Source organism: Gossypium hirsutum, chromosome D02, assembly GCF_007990345.1.
Source record: "Gossypium hirsutum isolate 1008001.06 chromosome D02, Gossypium_hirsutum_v2.1, whole genome shotgun sequence".
NCBI classification, from domain to species: domain Eukaryota; kingdom Viridiplantae; phylum Streptophyta; class Magnoliopsida; order Malvales; family Malvaceae; genus Gossypium; species Gossypium hirsutum.
The window spans coordinates 68,874,648-68,882,004 of NC_053438.1; the positions used below are offsets into that span (position 1 = coordinate 68,874,648).

Sequence of the window (7,357 nt, forward strand, 5' to 3'; positions counted from 1 at the left end):
CTTGAGTTCTCTTCTCTTAGCTAGGGTTTCCATGTAAAATAATTTGGGAAAGATGATAATATGATGATATTTTCTTATTTTATTAATTTATCATATTTTCATCTTTTTTTTTCCAATTTAGTTCTTTTCTTTATTAGATTTTCCATGGATGAACCATCATACTTACCTACTAACTCCACTTAATGGTCTAATTTTCATATAAGGACCTCTAATTTTGAATTGCATAGCTATTTGATCCCTTTAGCTACTAGAACTCAACTTTTGCATTTTACGCAATTTAGTCTTTTTTATCGGACTAGACATAAAATCAGTAAAATTTCTTTACGAATTTTTCATGCGATATTTTAATCATGATGCAGATCATAAAATAATATTAAAATAAATTTTCTTTCGGACTCAGATTTGTGGTCCCGAAACCATTGTTCCGATTTCACTGAAAACGAGCTGTTACATGGGGACTTAATCATCTTCTGAAAAGAGATGCAACTATGTTGAAGAGACAATTATCTCGCTTGCAAACATATCTGGGCGAGATTAAATATATGACGAGATTACCTGATATTATAATCATCGTTGATCAGCAAGAAGAATATACGGCTCTTCGAGAATGTATCACTTTGGGAATTCCAACAATTTGTTTAATCTATACAAATAGCGATATTGATCTCACAGATATTTCGATTCCAGCAAATGATGATGCTGTAGCTTCATTTCAATTAATTCTTTACAAAGTAGTAGAAATACCATGAAAGTCATTATTGTATTAGGCTAATTAGTCGTGTTGGATTACATTTTGTTTTTTCTATTAAAAATATAAGTATAATAGTTTTTATACCTAAATCAAAAAGTAAATCAATTATTTATATTAAGATTTTCAGTTCTATTTCTATATTTAAAAGAAAATAGAATCAAAACATTGACATAGCAATATGATTTTTTGTAAAGTCTCATTTTGAGTATTAAATTTTAGAGATGACATTATTAGAATAGACAACCACAAACCTCACGAACCAATATGAAAATGCCAACAGTAATAATATATTTTTTTGCAAGATGCGATTATTTTTCCCATTTTGTTCCACATTGTAAAATCGAAAGTGTCATTGAGAATATCTAAGCTTCACATATTACAATACATAAATGGATTTGTCAACTCCATCTGCAAAATATAAATACATGTGATGAAATCATACTGTTGTCAAAGCTTTAGATAAACAGTAAGGTGATGTAAGATCCCTAGTCCACAATTATCACAGACGGGTCGCAGCAGCAATCATCCAAGAGACAGCAACAACATAAAGCTGCAAGGCTGCAACACAAAATTAAACAAAGTTAGCTAGCTGATTAACAATATTAGATCGTGCAGGATTTATAAAAAAAAAATGATGTATATTTATACATACAATCCCTCAAGAAAACCTGGTTCTCTCCTGGGTGGCGGTGGTGGGGCACCATAATACTGAGGAGGTGCCATTACTGGTGGAGGTGGCCCTTGATTATAAGTATAACCACCTGCACCATATTGTAAATACACAGGTAAAAGGTAGTTAAAATCAAGAAAACATTCGATTATTATAGTATGAACTAAGAAAGCAGAGATATGCATGCACCTGGAGGAGGATAGGGGTGGCCGTACTTGTAATCACTCATATTGCCAAACAAAAACACTAATTAATGGATGAAATCGTAGGATTGGGGTTTAAGGGCAGGCAGGGTTTTATACAAGGCAAAAAGAGAGCTGAGAACTTGGCAAGAGGGTTGGCTGGATAAGAGTATATGGTGTCGGCAAGGAAAGGAAAAGAAAAGGTCTCTTTAACAAGCTGCAAAAGCAAAGTAACGAATAATACAATGTCTGTGGTTGTATTATTCTTATTCCGGTGTGTTTTGATGTATCGTTTTAATAAAATATAGATGAATGTAAATATATATATGTTAATGTGCAAATATAAATAGTGGATTGAGACGTAAAATGTGAAAAATATAAATATATATATGTTTTGACTTCGTCTCTAGGCAATCCTTATCTCTACCCTCGTTATTAAGAAATTAATACAAGGAACAAAAATAGGGGCAATGAAAGGGCTGGGTATAAAAGCAGTTGAATGCTTTCTATTTTCCACTTTATTTCCATTTCGAAGTTTCGTGAAAGGGAATTTTCGAATATTTGTTCAAATTCGGGCATTTCCTGTGTCTGCTAAACCAATATTCCTTACACACTGTATACGAATTTTCTATATTTGGTTGTACTTTAGGGTTTTGTGGTAATGTGAAATCTCTTTATTAAAAATTATTAAATTGTATTTTGATTCTTTTATTTAAAAAATAAATAAGTATATTTGTACGTTAGATCAAAAAATAAATGAATCATTTTTGTTAAAAACTTTATCTATTTCTACTTTTAAAAACTTGTGTAGCTAACATAATAATAAGACAGTTACACGTGGTGTGTTACATATACTTGATTCTAATGCATATGATCTAATTTTTAATAGTAGAAATGGATGGAGTTTTTAATAAAAGAATCAGTTTGCTTATAATCTATCGTACATGGACTAAATTGTCTTTTTTTTTAGCAAGAGGAACAAAATGCAATCTGACCTCCTAATACAAGAGGATATTAAAAAGTTGGAATAATTTTTTTTATAAATTCTAAAATTGTTTATGAATTTTAATGATGTTTAATTTGGAGGAGTTGTAAATATAAATTTTTAAATTTTAATTTTAATTTTAAAAATTATTGATATCAATATTGACATACTTAAATAATAATATTTTTTATTTTAAAAATAACCAATTTTATGTATTTTTAGTGTATACAATTAAATCAAAGTTTAAATGTTTAATATGTAAAGTGATAATTGAACAGGTGGTGGTAAATTTCTCTTAAAAACAATTAGAGTTTTATAAAAGAACAATTAGGATTAAATTGATAAAATGTATAAATATTGTAGGCTAAATTTGTCAAATCAAGATTAAATTAGTAGAATACGTAAACTTTAATGGAAAAATTTGTCATTATAACTCTTATACCCTTTCCTCGATTGGGACACATGACAACACGAAAACTAACCGAAGAGACCTACGGATAACCCTCCGCCTTATCTTGTTAGGATGATTGTTTAGTGACCAACCACTTGCGTGCTTTATACCATCCACATGAGGGACCATTCATCTTTAACCACTCGATTGGACTCTCTGTTAGGTCACCCGCTATTAACGGACACATCCTTTTCAAGAGAAGATCACCAAGAAATTATGACATACTTATAAATATTCTCAAAAGATAACATTGAAAACTCTCTTTTCTTTTCTACAAATCCTAACAGTCCTAATTTCCTATTCTCTGACCTTTTCGACTCTCGGCTTGTCCTAGATAAATCAATCTTTTTTAAAACCATCCTTTTCCTCTCGTTAATATCATGTATACGAGCGTAGATTGAACACAAAAATAAACTCGTTTCTCATCTTTCTCGAAAAGGCCTAAACCGTAAAATTCCACCTTTTACCGTACACGAGCAAAATTCTCTCAATTATGCTCTCGTGTCATTGCTGACTTAAGCAGGCAATTCCACCCTTGCTTTATTGGATTTTTTTTCCCTATTCCTTAAATTTTTTTTATTCATATTCCTTTCTTTAAACAAATTAGATTATATGTAAGTAAAATTTTTATGAGAAAATATATTTATAAAAAATATTTATCGAATAAATTATAAGCAGAGTAGTGAAGGGGTTTTAAAAAAAAAATTCCAATATAGTATAATAATAATTTTTAAATTTTTTCATTTTTTAAATAAATTAATATCTAATTAACTCGCAACCCACTAAATTGTGATTAGAATACGCTTGGCGCACACCACTATTGATTGATAATTAAGCTCATTATTTGAGAGAGAATATAGCATTAATCTATTATTTTCTTAAATCCTTTAGCATATATATTCTTTTCATTGAATTTAAAAGTTTGAAGCTCAACAATTAATAAGCGTCAGATATAATGGTAAGATATATATATTACATTCTCAAATAATATATATATATATTTAAATTTTAAAGATAATATTATTGAGAGCGACAATCATGAACTTTAAATATAAACCGTAATGAATATAAAAAAGATAAAAAAAAACTCATATAACTACGACATTCACATTTCTTAAAATTAATCAAAATTCGATTCATCGTTATAGACAACTATGCCTTTAATCAAATGGAATCATTTTATTACATTAATTCAGCAAAATTCCTTTTACTTGTTTATTCACTAATTTAAAATGATAGCTATAAAAAAAATTCAACATTTACTTTTGTGCCGAAAGTGAAGTTAATTCTTTTAAAATAGAAATATTAATACTTATTAGTTCTCCCTCTCCTTAAATAAACCATGCTAAGTAAGATACTTTTATATAATCATATTTATATATATATATATATATATATATTGTGTAAGGTCTTAAACTTTCGGTTGACGTGGATAGTTTATTTAACTGATATTTGATTTAGGGTAAATTATCAAAATAGTCACTTTTGTTCATCTCAGATTACATTTTAGTCATTTATGTTTATAATGTTACGTTTTAGTCACTTACGTTAATATGTTGTAACATTTTAGTCACTGAGCTGTTAATTTCCTTTAACAGTATAACAGTAATTTGACATGGCACACTAAATCATCATTTCAAACAAAAGTTTTAGGTTAAATTATACAATTGGTCTCCATATTTTTTTCGTTTTGAACAATTTAATTTTTTTTCTTTAATGTTCTTTTTTAACTTTTATTATTATTATTATTTTCCATTCTCTTCTACTTCTCCCTTTGTTTTCCTCTCTTCTCCATTTCTTTTAATATAGTTTTTCTATGTTTTCCATTTGTTAAAACTAGTCCCTTTACTTTTATTTTTTTGAACAATCTAATTTTGTATTTTCCTTTTCTTCTTTCCGGCCCTTTAGTTTTAATAAATGAGAAATATAGAAAAACTACATTAAAAATTTGACAGTGTATTATTTTTATTCTACAAACAGCATTAAAAAGATTGACATGTCTATTCTTTTTTAATATTTATTTTTAATATTTTATTATACCTCTATAGAACACTTGTTAATCTTCTAACACTGTTTGTGGAGTTTAAAAACTCCACTGACAGCGTACCAAATAATTTTCGTATATTTATAATTTATATATATATATCAATTAATACACACTAACAATGTACGATTTTTTAGACTTCACAAGCAGGGTCAAGGGTTTGGTATATTACTAGTAGGATTAGGGATTTAACAAGTGCCCAATAGAGATATAATAAAATATTAAAAAAATAAACACATGACAGTTATTTGAGGCTGCTTGTGGAATAAAAAAGGTATAGCTTGTAACACCCCTTACCCGTATCCAACACCGGAATAGGGTACGAGGCATTACCAAAACACATACACTTGTAAACGTATTTAACCGAGTTATAAAATTTCATCAAAATTAAAACTTTCAAAATAATTAACATGTTTCTATAACTTTTCCCAATATATCCTCAAAATATTATAATCATAATAATTAGGGCCCGCGAGACCCGATACATACTCATGCAATTTAATGCTTCATTTCCATTTCATTCAATTCGCAATTTCTCATGCTCATAATTTAAATCATATCACTAGCAATTTCCATTTAATTCACGTGCAATTCAATGACATCAAATTCAAAACTAATACGTATTTACCATTTAACTCAATGTTTATTGATTATACCATTCAATAACACATTTATGAAATTCTCAATTTAGCAATGAAAATATCACTTTAGTTTGAATAACAACATCGTCCTGATATAAATACACTACCACTTATCCATTTACTTTAATTCTTTTGGGCCCATTTGTCACTTACCATCCTTAATCAAATTAGGGAACGGTCACGGAAAATTGAGTACTTCACTTTCACTTTGCCATAGTATAACTATGGTCTTACGTATGATCACTTATCACTTGTCCCTGATCAGATAAGTGTAGCCACCTATCACTTTGTTTCTTGATCAGATAAGTGTAGCCACTTATCACTTTGTTTCTTGATCAGATAAGTGTAGCCACCTATCACTTTGTTTCTTGATCAGATAAGTGTAGCTAAAGCTATCACTTATCACTTTTCACTTGTCACTTGATCAGATAAGTGTAGCCGAAGCTATCACTTATCACTTTGTCACTTGATCAGATAAGTATAGCCGAAGCTATTACTTATCACTTTCCACTTGTCACTTGATCAGATAAGTGTAGCTAAAGCTACCACTTATCACTTTGTCACTTGATCAGAAGTACTCAAATCCGGCGTTCCGCTCAATTTGATCATTTATTCATATATCAGGCTTACCAACATGTGTTAATTCATAAACCATTCATGGTATTATTTCATGCCAAATCATATACTGAATATACCATACACACATACTATGAAACTTTATTTTCACACATGAGCTTAAACCATGACCAATAATGCACAAAAATAAGCATCATTCATATTTCATCGTTTATGAGTTATAATCAAACATATGACCATTTATACACGAATCATTCATATATTTCCCAATTTTCCTCCTCCTCCTCTCCATTCCACATCCTTAATGTGTATAACACACTTAAACAACATTAACCATAATTTCAATATTCACTAACATGTATATTCAAAGTAGTTTATCCGAGTCAGAGTCACTAAATTATTTTTATCCGGAGCTACAGAGCTCCAAATTAAGATCCGTTAATTTTCCCTGAAACTAGACTCACATATCTTCATACCATAAAATTTTCATAATTTTTGGTTCAGCCAAATAGTACAGTTTATTCTTTAAAGTTTCCCCTGTTTCGCTGTCTGACAGTTCCGACCACTCTTCACTAAAAATTAATTATCTCATTGTACAGAATTCGGATGATGTTTTAGCTTGTTTCTTCTAAAAATAGACTCATTAAGGATTCTAACCATATAAACTATAACTCATAATCATTTTTGTACAATTTTTAATGATTTTCCAAAGTCAGAACAGGGGAACCCGAATTCATTCTGACCTTGTCTCACAAAATCTATTATATCTCATGATTTACAATTCCATTGCTCACATCATTTCTTTTATAAGAAACTAGACTCAATAAGCTTTAGTTTCATATTTTATTCATCCTCTAATTCAATCTCTACAATTTTTGGTGATTTTTCAAAGTTACACTACTGCTGCTGTCCAAAACTGCTTTAGTGCAAAATGTTGATTTCCATTTTGCCCCAAATTTCACAGTTTATACAATTCGGTCCTTTCTCAATTAACCCCTCAATTAATCTAATTTTCTCAATTAGTACTTTACTAGACATTATAAGTTGTTACACAACT

At 29.2% G+C, this 7,357-nt stretch overlaps 1 long non-coding RNA gene across 1 annotated transcript; it reads right to left on the reverse strand.

Annotated features, from left to right (window-relative positions):
• Positions 1 to 1,039: 1,039 nt before the first annotated feature.
• On the reverse strand, positions 1,040 to 1,849 carry LOC107908115 (uncharacterized). Its single transcript, XR_001686913.2, has 3 exons — positions 1,611 to 1,849; positions 1,404 to 1,512; positions 1,040 to 1,309 (listed from the first exon to the last, which is right to left on the reverse strand). It is a non-coding gene; the product is annotated as an uncharacterized lncRNA (long non-coding RNA).
• Between the last annotated feature and the right edge of the window lie 5,508 nt (positions 1,850 to 7,357).